At 44.6% G+C, this 15,742-nt stretch overlaps 1 pseudogene; it reads right to left on the reverse strand.

Moving 5' to 3' along the window:
* Nucleotides 1-1,475: 1,475 nt before the first annotated feature.
* LOC147828644 (protein FAM204A pseudogene) lies at nt 1,476-9,297 on the reverse strand (annotated as a pseudogene).
* Between the last annotated feature and the right edge of the window lie 6,445 nt (nt 9,298-15,742).

The raw sequence follows: 15,742 nt of genomic DNA on the forward strand, positions 1-15,742 counted from the left end.
TAATATTGTCTTTAGTAATGACTATTGACTTATATAAACTTAATGGTTACAGATGCTCCATGATTTATGAGAGGGTGACAGCCATACAAATCCATGATGAGTTAAAAATACAGTAAGTTGAAAATGCATTTAATACATCTAACCTACTGGACATAATATCTCAGCTTAGCCTTCCTTAAACGTGCTCAGAATATTTTCCTTAGTCTACAGTTGAGCAAAATTATATAACACAAAGCTGTTGTATAGTAAGGTGCTAATTGTCTCAGGTAATTTATTGAATACGGTACTGAAAGTGAAAAAAGGAATGAGTATGTACATTTTTGTACCATTGTAAAGTTGAAAAATTGCAGGTATATTGACTTTACTTTCTTAATCCAGCCTAAATAAATCTGATTTTTTTTTTTTTGGTACCAGGGATCGAACTCAGGACCTTGGGCTTGCAAGGCAGGTGGCAGAATCACTGAGCGAATTCCCTGGCCCCAATAAATCTGATTTTTAAGGAAGTTATCCTAGAACTGGTTGTGGTGGTGCACACTTAAATTGCAGTACTCAGGAGGATGAGGCAGGAAGATCACCAGTTTGAAGCCAGTGTGGGCTATATAGTGAGTTAAAGTCCATCCTGGGTTACATAGAAAGAACCTGTCTCAAAGAATCTAGAAAAAGAAAAAAAAAAGAAAATTAGACACCAGCATGTGCTGAGAGGACTCTGAGGGAAGGCAGCCATCTGCAAGCCAGAAAGAGTCCTCATCAGAAACTACTCCTTGCCAGATGTGGTCCTGGCCTTTTCAGCCTCTAGAGCTATGAGAAAATAAATGTCCGTTATTTAAGCCACATAATCTGTAATATTTTGTTATAGCAGCCCGAGCAGACTGATACAGACTCCAAGACAGGTTTGGAAATTTCACCGTCACACCCTGGGGATCTTGAGGAGGAGGCAGACCTCATTTATTGGTATATTTTATATCTAGACCCCCACCCCCACCAAACCTCATGCATTCATAGGCGGGACTTTGGGGAGGTGATTGGATCATGGGATCTTGACACTCGTAGTGGATTAGCCTACTGGTGAGTTTACAGCTAAATGTGGTTTGGAAGGTGAAGCCTGGTTGGAGGAGCAGAGTCACTAGGGGTGTGGCCTGGCAGGCTCTCCCTCCCTGAGCTGCCTCTCTTCTGTCACGCTCCCCTGTCTTGGAGTCAGCTGACTACGGAGTGAAACCTCTACAAACTGTGAACCAAAATAAGATGAAAATGCATTTCTTCCTATAAGTTATAGATACCGGATATTGTGTTTCAGCCACAAGAAAGTAACCAAGACACATATTTGTTTAACAAATACTTAATGAGGCCCAACCATATGCCTGGCCCTGTTCTAGGACCATGGATATGGCTGTGAACCAATTACACAGTTCCTACTTGGATTCTCAAGTCTATCAGGTGGCAGCACCATGTGACAGCAGTAGCCCAAGAATAGTGACTTAGTTGATGCAGAAGGGCAGGAAGATCTCTCCAAATTTCATGCTGTCCCACAGGGACACATGAGGGCCTCTGAGATATGAGTAGGACCTGGAAGAGAAGAAAAATGAAAGAGAAAAGAAAAGAAAGAGTGGAAACGAAAGGTTGTCAGTGCCTGATTTGCCTGATTGTTTTATATAGAGGTGGATAGACTCAGAAACTCAAGGACCGGCAAGCCAATGCTTCTCGAACCTTGAATGTTTCAGAATTGCCTGGAGAGCTCACAAAAGCATAAGAAGGTTGGGTTGTTCCCCCAGAAAGTCTCAAACTTTTAGGTGATGCTGAAATCGCCCTCCTCCAAGACGCAGGTAGCTCCGATCCTCTGTAACACTGCTGGCACCACACCCTCTGGCGTCTGTGACTTGCCCTAGGTCATACTGCAAGTGAGTGGAGAACATGGCCTGGAGGATTTGTTTTGGCTTTTATGACCATACACTCATCTCTGGATCAACCCCACTAATTCTGCTAGAGTCTAGGGGGATGTAGGCTCCTACTGGCCAGGTCTGAGTCCCAGCTACCTCTGGAGCTGAGGGTAGAATCAGCTTCATGAGAGCCACATCTTCTTAATGTAAGTTTGTTCATTCTACTCCAAACTCCGAACTGTGTTGTTCCCACAGAACACTTCTGACACTATGTGTGTGGCTTTTTTGCCGTGCGAACCAATTTTCAAACACCAGGTAGGTGTCCTGCAATTTAACTAATGACATTACTCACCAGGAGTCCCAGAAGACTGGCCCATGTTATATGGCAGTTACAAGCCTTGACCCCTGGGATCTCTGATTAGTCACCTATTAGTAGAGTCTTCCAGGACCCCTGTCTTGGGTTCAGTATTTTGCTAGAGTGGCTCACAGAAGTCAGGAAAATAGTTTTCTTACTATGTTACAGGTCTACTATAAAAGGAAACTTCCACCAAGCACTCAGATGGAAGAAGTGCCTTGGGGAGGGACTAGGGGAAGGGAGTAGAGCTCCCATACCCCCTCGGGGGCACCACCCTCCAGAAACCACTGTCCAGCAAGCTGGAAGCTCAGTGAACCTCAGGGTTTAGGAGTTTTATGGAGGTTTCATTATGCAGTCATGGGTCGTCAAATTATTGGCCATTATTGGTGATTAACAATCTTCCACTTGTTGCCTCTAGTTGGGGGGTGTCTGAGGAGAGGGGGCTAGGGATCCCCCGAATCACCCTCTGCCTCTCTTTGGGTCCTTGCCCTCACTCTGGCGAAGGATGGAGAAGTGGGGTTCTTAGCAGAAAATGGGGGAGTCGGGACTGATATAGTGCCAAGCACAAGTTTATTTAAAGAGTAGCAAATATAGAGAAAGCAGAAGAGAAACTATCTTAGCAGTGGAGTGGTGTGACAAGATAGGGCATCCCGCGTGGGACACCCCAGTGAGTATGACATGTGCCCATCCTTCCAGGGTAAAGCTTTGTTGTTGATTGGTGGGGGCCAGGCCAATCGGGGTCTTAGCCTTTGTTTCTGAGAAGGGGACAAGGTCATACAGTAAATGTGAGCAATACTTTCATAAAGGATACAGTAGGTACATTTTCTTTTCAACATGTGGTACACAGTAAGCATGTGATGACTTTACAATCATCAGCCACAGATAAGCATGTGATGATTTTACAGTGTTTTGCCCTGAGTTTCTGGCTTATGTCCCTCTAATCTGCCCCAACAGGGCCCTCTCCTGTCTTGGGAGGGAATGAAAGTTCGAACCCTCTAATCACATAGTTGCTACCTCTGGCAACAAGTGCCCCCCTCCCCCAAATCTATCTAGGGGCTCATAAAGAGTCACCTCCTTAGCATAACATTGAGTGTAGTTGCAAGGAGCTTGTGAATGACAAAAGATGCTCTTGTCACTTCTACCACTCAGGAAATTCTAAGGTTTTGAGGAGCTCTTGTGACAGAAAATTGGGAATGAAAAACAAAATATGTATTTCTTATTATGTCACAATATCAGAGTTCTCCAAATGAAAACAAATGGAAGAGAGGCAAATGGTTGGTGTGAATCTGAATGTCACAGTCTACGACCACACACTATGGGGAGGGGATAACCAGCTACTTGGATAAAACCATATCATATGTAAGAGCAGAGGCTTGGAGGGAGCTTGTCCACGCTCAAGATCCCACTTGCTCTGTGGCCCTGGGAAAGTTATGTGGCCGCCACTATAATAAGAGGAGGGTATCAGCACTGACCTCATAGGGCTGTTGTAAGGACTGACTGAGATCTATAATGCATTCAGCACAGCATCTGGCACATCTTGCATGTTCACAAAATGTGTCCTCTTCATCCTGAGGTGTGGGAAGGCAACCTAGTTCTGGCCGCAGCCTCAATCAATGCCTGCAATAGAGCTCAGCCTTCTCCATGGAATGCAAGTTTCATGTGTAACACTTTTCCACGTGGGACAGAAAAGGTAAAGTTTCTGAAGTTGGGTTCATGGCTCTGGGGCTCAGTCCTGAAGTAACCTAGAAGCCCAAGGATTCTTTTCTCTTTTCTTTTCTTTTCTTTTTTTTCTTTTGAGACAGGGTCTTGCTATGTTGCCTAAGATGGCCCTGAACTTCTGGTCTGTGTCATCAACTTTCTGTTGCTATGACTAGATACCTGAGAAAATCAAGCTGATGGAGGAAAGGTTTATTTTGACTCATGGTTTCAGAGGTTTAGTCCATGGTCAGCTGGGGCTATTGCTTTAGGCCTGTGGTGAGGCAGAAACATCATGGTGGAAGGATGTGGCAGAGGAAAGCTGCTGACATGGGAGTCAGGAAGGGTGGGGAGCCTGTGGTGGTGAGCTTCCTCCTTCCCCTTTTGTTCCACCAACTCCCTAATCTGCTGGGTAGTGTTACTCACATTCAGGGTGGGTCAACTTGTTGATCCTCAATTTGTGGTCTCACATGCTCATTGTCTCTGGAAACATCTTCAGAGACACACTCAGAAGTATGGTTTGCTAATTTCCTAGGCTTTTTCAAGTTCAATGAAGTTGACAGTCAAGGTTAGTCATCATAGCTCAGCTGGCGTGACAGGTGTGTGCTACCCTGCCGTTTTCTCTTTTCAAAGCTGGAAATAGTGGGGAAAGTGTTGGCAGAAAAGGATCCTTTGGGGATAGATAGGTCTCTTCCTTCTCATGAGACAACATTTAACTTTCAGCCAATCCCTGCCCTAATACGGGTCTGTACTTTCCCCCATAAGCCAGGAGCAGAGATTGGGCCAGGACTCAGGTACTCTCCTGACAAAAGGCGGCAGGGGTCTCAGGCAGTACCCACCCACCCACTTCTCTACTTCGCTTAGTGGCAGCCACTGTGGCCCCCATGACTGTGGTTTCTGAGCAGCAAGGGCTGGGGTGGGGTCTGGGGTGTCACAAGGACCTTTTCTGCAGGGATGTTCCCGTCTGGGCTGGAAGAGTGGGTGAGGCTAAAAATACTACCTCCATGACAAATTTACTGTGCTCTTGTTAATGCCCCAGAGAGATTGCCGAGAGTCACTACCGCCAAGCCTGTGATTAAACCGTAATAACCACTTGCATGTTTATAAGTTTTGTCCTTGATATCAGAGAGGAGTATTTTTAGGCTGGAACTTGAAGCTAACAAATCCAAGTGCAGGAGTGTGGATTTAAGCAAGCATCTCTCCTTAAGGTTTACTTCCCAGGACTCAGCAACAAGGCCAGGAGGGGTTGTCCATAGTAATCGAGTTGGGAGACTCTAGGCCTCACACTTCAATCCGAGGTGGGTCATTCATCCCATTAGGGCACTGACCCCAGGCTCCTCAATGAACAGGGAGGCATTGTGGATACTGAGGGAGCTCAGGAAATGTCACCCCGAAATATGCCAATTTGAACTTCAGACTGAGGGCACTTGGGGAATAGCAAAAGAGGGAGGGGCTTCCTCTGAATTTCCATTGTGGGCCTATAGACAAGTCTTCCAAAAGAAATTCAGTGGTCGTGAGTCCCCTTCCCAGAAATCTCTTCCTCCAGGAACATTAAACTCGTGTCACAGCAGAGGGCAGTGGAGGTCAACCCCACACCAGGACAGGATTCCTGTCACAGGAATCTGTTCTGAGAATCTGCTCATCTTTTCCCCAAATCTTTTACTCTCCCCTAGTCACCCACAACTCTTCCCTCCATTCAAGATGATGGTATGTAAGCTTCTAGATCTTTCTGGGGCTCGGAGTATTCATTTTTCTTTCCTGTGATGCCTCCTGTGCATGTAACAAATTTGTATAACTTTCTTCTTATTAATCTGTCTACTGCTAGTTTATTTCACAGCTCAAGAATCAAATCCTCAGAGGGTAGAGGGAAAGTTTTCCCTCCCCAACAATGTCTATGCTCTTCTATCTTCTTACTCCTGTGGTGCTACTAATTCATTTTCTGTTCATTAAATAACTTATTCAACATATGTACTGAGTGCTTACTATATGCCAGGTGTTGGGCATAAGGCAGTGGATAAATAGATATAGTACCTAATTGGGTGTTGTGGTGCATGGATTCAATTTTAGCACCAGGGAGGCTGAGGCAGGAGGATTGTAAACTCAAGCCCAGCCTGGGCAATTTAGTAAGACTCTGTCTCAAGGAGGAACAAAAAGGGCTGAGGATGTGGCTCAGTGATACATCCTGGATTCCATCCTCAGTACTGGAAAAAAAATTTAGATATCGTGCCTGACTTTATGAGTTTACATTCTAATTGTGGTAGTGGTGGTTGCCAACAGGAGCCTAGACAATAAACAAGTTAAGAACACAATGTCATTTTGCACTATCGTGGGAGACAGGGAGCGATGGATCTCCACCATGGAGACAGCGCTACTCAGGACGGAGAGATGCAGGAGGCTGTGTGGTAGATGAGAAGGGGCTGGCCGCCGGAAGAGCCAACCTCTCCACTTCTGCTCTGCAGACCCAAATCCCCGCTATTCCTTCCCTCCTAAACTTTCTCCCTGTGCCTAGCTGCAAGGCAAACATCTTCAGCACTTCCACACTGTTTTAAACTTAATTCTCCTTGAAGGAGATTGCTTTGTCTTACAGTTCTTCCAAGTAGGGCCGTTCATTCTCCACACTCTGTCTTATTCCTGGTCAGAGGTGGGGAAGGTAGAGCCCTAATTCCTAGGCCCTTTCCACAGGCATGTAAATATCACCACTCCTTTGACACTCCTGCCATCTGACTATTCCACATCCTTCCTCTCCTTGCTGTCATTTAGCAACTTCCTGGACATGCTCCTTCATTTATTGAGGACTTTGGGACCTGGTTCACAGTCCTTTGTTTTCCAACCAGGTACTGACGTCTGCATTATTCATTTAATATTTTAGGCTAATCATTCTTTAACCTTTTTGATTCTTTTTTTTTTCTTTGGTACCGGGGATCGAACTCGGGTCCTTGTGCTTGTGAGGCAAGCAGTGAAACCACTGGGCTAAATCCCCGGCCCATGACCTTCTTGATTCTTTTGGTTTTCTTCTCCACCCTATGTGAGTCCCCTTTCTGCAGCTATATCCTGGGCCCAAGTGGACTCTATCTAAAAATCCTCACAGGTGTGTATCTCACTCTTAATTTTACACAGTAACATTAAGCTTCCATGAGCCTACTTCTCAGTATATCACAAGTGTCTTAGTTACTTTTCTCTCATTGCAGGGACAAAAACACCTGAAACCCAAAGTTAAAGGGGGTTAAGGTTTATTTGGCTCACAGTTTGTAGAGGTTTCAGTCTTTAATTGGCTGGCTCCAAGGCAGGGTGGCCTGGCAGAGGAGAAACACTTTTTGGTGCGCAGAAGGTAGCAAAGCAGCAAGAGAACCTGACAGCGTCTTTCTGCCCCCTTTCTCCCATCCAGACTACTGGGATTAGGGTGGTGCCAAACCTAATCACTGGGGTGTAGTGGTTTAGTGATCACACACCCTTCATCCCAGCATCACACGGTCCAGATTCAGCCGCCCCTGAAAAAGACTGCTGGAGGCTTTGGCGGGGGTTAGACACAAGCCACAATGACAAGTAAAAGAAATCTGACCCCATTCTCCAGCAGCCATGAGAAGCACTGCAATTCCTTCCTGAATGGGCCTTAAGATGGACAGAAGTGTGTGGGATTCTGCCTCACACAATATACTAGAAGATGTCCTAGAGACGACCTTTCCTTGTCTCTCTTCCCAAAGCCCCACATCTCTTGCAAGTTCCTTATCTCTCTCTTTTTTCTATCCCATTCAAAACACCTAGTTATCTTGTCTGAGTTGCCATTTCCTTCCCTTTGCCTCTTCCCAACTTCTTCTTCTTATTTTTCTCAAGTAAGAGCTATTTAAAAAAAAAAAACAAACTCTTGTAGAAGTGTCTTAGTTGTTGGTTTTGTTGTTGTTGCTATAGCAGAATACCTGAGGCTGGGAAATTAATTTTTTTCCAATAAAGAATCAGTAATTGTTTTATAGCATTAAGGTAATTACAGTCATTTAGAAAGATAGCATCAATGGAGACTCTTGCACTTATGACTAATCCATTTTAAACAAAAGCCAATCTTAAAAACAGAATTCCAGAAAAAGTGCAGTTATGTCAAAAACATAAGAAAGTACAAGGATCTCACAGGCTATGCTATACCAAACACATAAAAAGAAACGTTGATTTTATACTGTAGGTCTATACAAATAAATAAAATTCTATCTTCTTTTCCTATATGTATGTTCAGATTTCTTACATAAATAACAAGACACTTCATTTTATTCACTTCAATAGAATAAACTCCTTAGGAAAAAAACCTTAAACGAGTTGATAATCGACTCCCAAGATTTATGCTTGCTTTTTTCTACTTCTATCAATTTCCTGACATTTTTTTGGGGGAGGTACCAGGGATCGAACTCGGGTCCTTGCACTTGCAAGGCAGGCGGCGGAACCACTGAGCTAAATCCCCGGCCCTTCCTGACATATTTGACCTCGGCAGAAAAGTCTTTCCTGTAAGTTAAGCACACAAGTCTACGAGTGTCTTGAAGAATTCTGTCCAGGTACCTGCATTCCACGTCGCTTTGGGTTTCCCGTCTGTGCTTTGCCTCAACCCCCCACGCGAGTTTCTTCTTTTCTTGAACACCTGTGAATTCCCAGCCTCCTTTAGGCGTTTACAAACTTGTGGCGGGCGATTGCTCGGCAATTTTTACACCACGCTCTGGAGTAGCTGGCTGGTTGCTGAGCTTCTCAGCCTTTCGACATCCCACCCCTCCACAGCCTTCTCTCCTCTCTCCAAGGCCTGAGTTTCCAACCTTTTTCTTTTTAACAGGGGGTTCAGATCTATCACTGGCTCCGAAGTACTGACCCAGCTCCTTCACTCGTTTTCATTCAAGGACTCCTCACCGTGAGGCTCCTTTTCATTCTTCAGTTTATCTCTTCTGGAGCGTTTTCTCTTTCTCCCTCTGGATCTTGAGGTTGAAGTTTTTTGTTTAGAATGTGTTTTATGCAATTCCTGAAATGTGTTCCACATATTCAAGGTTATTCCCGAAGGGCACTCTTCACGTGCCTTCACTGCGGCCTCTGTTTCGGGTTCTGGTCTACCTGCAGAGAAACTGAGACTTCTGTCTCTGCAGTGGTCCCAGCCTCTTTATCTTCTTGAAGCTCTGATCAGAGTTCTGTGATGTGCTCTCATCTTCAGAATTCGACTCAATCACTTTCCTTTAGGCCAGGAGGCTGCAGTCCATGCCACATCTTTGCTTCCATCAGGAAGCAGCCACTTGGCACCCATCTTAAGACCTCAACCGAGGCTGGGAAATTTATAAAGGAAAGAATCTTGTGTACTGCATGGTTCTGGGGGCTGAAGCCCAAGGTCAGGCAACCGTATCTGGTAAGAGCCATGTACTACCTCGTATCACGGCAGAAACGTGGAAGGAGAACGGGAGAACACAGAAGAGATAAAATACAAGGTGTGGCCCTACTTTATAACAATATGTCCTCATGATTACTAATTTGGTCCCACTCTGGTGTGATCAAGAACTCATTCATTCCTGTTAGAACTGACCCAGTCCCTCAAGAATGGCCTTAGTCCCTTCCTTTATGACCCAAATACCTATTTAGGTCCCATCACCTCTCGCCACTGTCACTTGGGGACTAAACTTTAACATGAGTTTGGAGGGACAAACCACATCCCAACCACAGCAGGAGGAGTTTTCATGAGTTCTGCTTCTTCATTTATTACCCTGTCAGCAGACCAAACAAAGAATTCTTTCCTCCATGGGAAATGGGGTATTTGAGATTGTAAATATTCATCACAGGATTTATCCTTAACATACCTTTCCTATTCTTAGTGTCTACCATCTCCTATCCGTCCAGATCTTTTACTCCTGTCCCTCCCAGCATAACTTTCTTCTACCTGTAATGACCTCTTGCACCGAATTCTCTCCCACCTTACCTGTGCCTGTATGATGCTTCTCTCCTTCTCAGCTTAGACCCGTCTCAGGGAGATCATTTGAATTCGGTGTGTTTCCCTTTCACTTGTGACTTTCCACCATACCAATCACACTAAACTCAATTCAGTCCTCAGTCAACCACTTCTGCATCTGGAGAAAAACGTACAACTGCAGAACAGTGCCTTGTAAATCTCTGGAAGCAAATGTGAGGCCCAGAGGCCTGGTCGTTAATCCCTTTTCTTGTCTGTGACCTACTTCTGTGACCTTAACCAACGACCAGTCCAAACCAGATTTGGACTTCCGAGTTGTAAAAACAAATAATTCCTCTCTTGCATTTTTGATTTGCTTATTTCATTGGCGTTAGGTTTCCTCCACTTGAAGTTAAAAGACTCCTGATAAATACAATTAATGACTTCCAGCTCAGGGAAGGTGCTAGGGGATGAGGGAAAAGAAAAGCCACTCCGGATGCATAGTAAACTGGGAGTAGCTGTTGATTCGACTTGGGGTCCCATCTCTGCAAGTTCCGAGGATGAGCCTGGTCGTCTGGGCGACACCGACAGATTTCGTAGGGAATATTCTGGAAGACAATTGACGAGAGCATCTCTGTCCTCTTCCTGCCTTTGCTCCAAATCTCCCTTAGGAAAGCAGAATTCCCTACAGTTTGAAATGGACAATCAGACACTGCTAACAGCTGCAGCCTCAGAACTTCAGTTCTTGGCAAAAGGATCCTGACACAAAAGTATTTCTTTGTGGAAAATTATGCATTCATCGGGCTCATTTGAAACAAAATATGATTTGCATCTCAACTTCCTGTAACAAGCTCTAGCTCTGTGGATTTCATAATGTCTGATTTTGTTGGACCAGATTGGTGGGGCACATGCTTTCCCAAACAGTTTAAATTCAAGCCCAGGTTTTTCTTATTTTAAATAGCAACAGCTGCTAAGCATGATAATTATTGTATTTCATCAAAATAAACTCACCAAGTTGCTTCTGAATATTCCTTGCAACTGCTCTCCTGGGGCCCAGGGGTTCTTGGGGTTGTCAAAGAAGGTGCAGAGTTTGGACCCGAAAAACACAGGACAGGAGGCTCCCAGTCCTGGAGGGGGTGGGTGGACAATTCCAGGGATACATAAGGAGAAAAACAGCTACTAGCTGAAGGCAGCTCCTGAGAGATGCTTCCCTCTCCGTATATGGTTGGGCTTTTTCTCTGCAGCATGCAGCAATTCCAAATGAGTGGGGATTATTAGGACACTGGGAGGGAAGGAAGAAAACTCCAGGTATCAACTAAGTACTGGGCACTATGGGGGGAGTGTCTTGTACCCACGTGGCAGCTGGAGTGACTGCTCTTAAGGAGAATATAGACCACATCCGTCCCTCTCCTGCCTAACACTGTGCCCGTGAACACCCCCAGTTTGTACTGTCTTCTGTGTTTTCAGTTTGGCTGTGCATTTGGAATCATTGGAGAACATTAAAACCCCCAAATGACCAGCCTGAACCCAGCCCAGTTCTATCAGAATTGCCGGAGCTGGAGCCCAGACACCAATACTTGTTAAAACCTCCTGGGTGGGCTGGGGATTTAGCTCAGTGGTTCCGTCACCTGCCTCGCAAGTGCCAGGTCCTGAGTTCCATCCCCTACCAAAACCAAAAAACAAAAAACAAAAAAAATCAAACCCCAAAAACCTCCTGGGTGACTCCCATGTGCAGTCTTAAGAATCATTATATCACAGGCTGAATTAATTGACCACAACTAGGAAGCCCGGTTTGATCGGACCCCCGCCTTTTTCTCTCAGAGCTCATCTCCCAAGATCCTGTGTCTTGAAATGGGGTCTCACTCTGTAGTCCAGGTTGGCTTTCAACTCGGTGGTTTTCCTGCCTCAGCCTCTCAAAAGGGCTGGAAGTATAGACATGCACACTGTGCTTGTTCTCTGCCTTAGCTGAGGTTAAATTTCCGGTCTTTTACTTTTGGTCTGGGTGGAGTACTTTCCATGCCCTGTTAAAACCTCTGATCTAGTGCAGTACTTAACCTCCAGCGGTCTAGGCTCTATTTACCTCTCCAGTCTAACCTTGATTTCCTCATTTTCTCTCCAGCTGCCTTCAGTTCTGTTCTTTAAACTCATCTCTCCAGAACCTCTGGACCAGCAGCTCCCTTTGCTTTGTTCTGGTAACGCTATCTTCCCCCAGGTTTTCCCATTCCTGACGTATCTTTTAGGCCTCCCAGGAGGGGCTTTCAGTGACCATGCGACCGTGAACTTTTCCCTTGTCACTTTCTATTTTGTCACTGTGCTTTGTTTCCTGTGCTGCACATCCTCATCTGAAGCTAACTTGTTTGTCACCTGTGCTTTGGCTACTTCCCAGGCGGTAAGCTCTGGGAGCCCTGAGACTGCGGATGTTATTCACTAATGTATCCCCAGGGGGTTGGTATGTAGCAATGTTGTTTCTTGAATGAAAGAATGAGTGCCTAGGAGATAACTTGATAAATATTGGTTGAATGAGTGATCTCATTTGATCCTTCAAACAACAGGTGTTATTAGCATTGTTTTATAGATGATTTATCAGGTCCAGAGGTTAAAATAACTTTTCCAAGGTTGCAAACCATGGCAGAGGTTTATAAGCTATTTGCCATTGGAAGGAGAGCAGGTAGCTGGGGAAGAAAGTGAGGGAAAATATCCTTTTTTTCAGATTATGAATTTTTGGGGACTCTGCCATTACTAGGAAGGGCAACTCCTTCTCTAATTGGCAAGAATATGTAATTAGGTCTTAATTGTGGGCTTCTGAAAGGACTATTTTAAAACCACATCTGGGGTAGCTTGTGGTGGAATCTGACCTTCTGACATTGAAGTGGAGGATGGAAAGGCAATTTTCACGATTTGGAAAATCTCATTATTTGGGGGTGACATGCTCTCGGCACGCCCACAGAAGCCGGGGGGCTAGAGAGTAGAGCAGGTCTTAGACTCTCAGGGACTTCCCTGTGTTGACTCATTGGAATTGTCAGATGGTCTCCCTCTCCAGAGCTGTTCACCCTGGGCTGAATCCAGAAACAGTGTGAGTCACACAGCAAGTCAGCCAGGGCGGCAGGACTGGAGAGCAGTGTGGATTCTGGCTCCTTCCACACACTTGACCTTGGGTTTTAGCTCTGCATCTGGATTTAAAAAGAAGCACAGTTGGTGACATATTAGCTTGCTAGGGTTGCTGTAAGGAGACACTGCAGACGGAGTGGTTACTTTGTGGCAGCTCTGGAGGCTTCCTCTGGGTGTAGGCCTCCCTGTCTCTGTGTGTTCCAAACTCCTCTTCCTATAAGGACACCAGTCGGGTTGGAAGAGGGCCCCGCACAACGGCCTCATTTTAGTCACTTCCTGAAAGGTCCTGTCTCCAAATAGTCACATTCTAAGTTATTAGGTGTTAACGTTTCAAGGTAGGAATTTTCAAGGGACACAATCGAATGTTTATATGTGTTAAAACCTCATACAAGTTATTTTACAAACATCACCTCACACGATTCCCCAGCTACCCTAAAAGGTCAGTACTGCTCTTATAACCCACTTCATAGAACCAAGACACTGAAATAGGGAAGTCAAGGGAGTTACCCAAGTTTTCACAGTTAAAAGTGCCAGGCAGCAGATTCAAGCCGGTGTCTCTGATTTTGAAGTTTGTTTTCATACAATCCATGCTGAATTGCTGAAGGCTATAATTTTGGCTTTTCTGTTCTAGCCTCCCGAAAGATGTGGTATTTGTGTTTGGACATCACATACCTATCTTTCATGTCTCATCTCTTTTTTCATAACTTCTATTCTAAAAGAAATAAAGAGATTCTGGAAGGTTTTCTTGAGCTTGTCCTTTAAGTCACTTATTCATCCCTCCCCCCCAATAACCAGTCTGTCCTTTCCTGTTTTGATTTGCATTAAAAATTCATGAATGAGGTCTTTTCTCTTGAAGGTCATTTTCCTATTCACGGTGTTCCTTCTTCACGGCAGCTCCTTCTTGCTTTTGTAATAAGGAAATGGACATCAGCCGGGAACCATATAAATAAACAAAAAGGTTGGATAGCCAGGCCTTCTGAGAGGAAAGTATGGCAATTGCTCTAGAAATCATCTATGAGAGTACCCCCGAGAATCCCATTAGCTTACCTGGGGGAGCCCCTCTGTGTGCCTGGAGAAACCCTACCCATGTTCAGGACAAGGAAATGTTGCCCACTGAAGCCATACCTACTTCATTATGCTCTCTGTCCTTTACAGATGGTTCACTTTTCAGCTTTTGGCTTTCAGTTGCCTGGTCTAAGACCAGAGCACCCCACCTCCTCCCCAGAGTGAATCTCTTCTAACCTTCGGGATATCTACTATGCCTTTTAAGGGCAGTGGCTTAGGAACACTAGTAAGAATCAATAGGTTTTGAGTTTTGAGTGTACTGTACGTCCATATGAATTTCATGGAAAATTTGGGCCAACTTCATAGCAGCGTTGCTCACAGCAGCTGAAACGTGGATGCCACCAGGGTGTCCACTTGCAGGCGAATGGAGAAGCAAAATGTGGCATGTTCTTACAAAGGAATAGTGCTGAATTTTAAATACAAAGGAAATACTGACATGTGCTACAACACGGATCAAACTTGAGGATATTTGCTGAGTGAAATCAGCCTACCATAAAAAGAAAAACTACATGAAGTAGTTGAAATAATCAAACTCAGAGGTTCAGAAAGTGGAATGTTGGCTGCCAGTGGCCGGAAATGGGGAGTTGTTTAATGAACACAGAGTTTCAGTCCTACCAGAGAGAGTTTTGGGGATAGGTGATGGTGATGGTTCTACACGATGAATGCATTTAATACTCTTGAACTTGGGCACTTGAAATTATTAAGATGGTAAATTTTGTTACTGTTTTTTTTTTTTCTTTTCTCTTATTTTCTTTTTTAAGACAGTAGATTAGATTTTATGTTATATGGGTTTTACTACAATACAAAAAAAAAAAAAGGGAAAATAGAAGAATAAGAGTTTAGCAGCTTGGGGGTGAAGGAGTACAGGGATGGTCAAACCAAAATGTGGCATCCTGGTGTACTGAGTGTTTTAAATTAAAGGAATTTAGAGAGCAATATCCCCTTGGCCCAGATCAGCCAAGGAAGTGTGAGACTAAAGTGAACCTAAGAAACGCCATCTTGGCCTGTGAATAAACTCCCCTCATACCCCTCCCCTTATAGAGTGCTGGAATTCCCACAAGACAGCTGTTTTTCTGACCACTCGATCTACTTCTATAAACATGCTTTATCGCTCCCCAGGAACAGATGGTGTCTGGTACCTCCCTGCAACCACTGAACCCTGTAGCCACAGAATGTCCTATCTTGACAAGATAGGTGGGTTGAAAAAAACTGGGTTGTGAAAGATTTTCACAGCTGGCTGAAGGACACGTTGACCTCTCCCTGAGCTTCTTTGTTTGAGTTACCTATAAAAGCTGTGCTGTCCCCTCCTTCTGGGCTTCACTGCTCCTAGAGGGTGGAGTCCACGTGCGTGAATAAACTCCTTTTAGTCTTTGTTTCAGTGTTTGGTGATTTTCTGGCTCGCTTGACATAACAGGAAGAAAAGAATCGTTTCTAGGTTTTCATTAACTAAAGTCATATCGCAGAGAGCAAGACTAAAATCAGTCAACAGACCCGGACAGACTTTTGTCACACCATTGTCCTCTATTCAGTTGCACTCAATTCCACTCAATTCTATTTCAACTCCACTCAGTATTTCAAAGAGAACAACTTATATTCCCTTGTCTGTTCTGTGCCCTTAATGAACTTTGTCCCAGGACATGGCAAGTTTTTCCAAGCCTCTTGCAGTCTCCTAAAAATAATTTACTAATCTCTCAAAAATTGCCTGCTATCCTGTTGCCCTTCCTCTCAGAAGAGAGTATTTAAGTTTCAACT

The sequence above is a fragment of the Heterocephalus glaber genome, unplaced genomic scaffold (genome assembly GCF_053883595.1).
Source record: "Heterocephalus glaber isolate CG9 unplaced genomic scaffold, H.glaber_assembly_v1.0 deba00000943, whole genome shotgun sequence".
NCBI classification, from domain to species: domain Eukaryota; kingdom Metazoa; phylum Chordata; class Mammalia; order Rodentia; family Bathyergidae; genus Heterocephalus; species Heterocephalus glaber.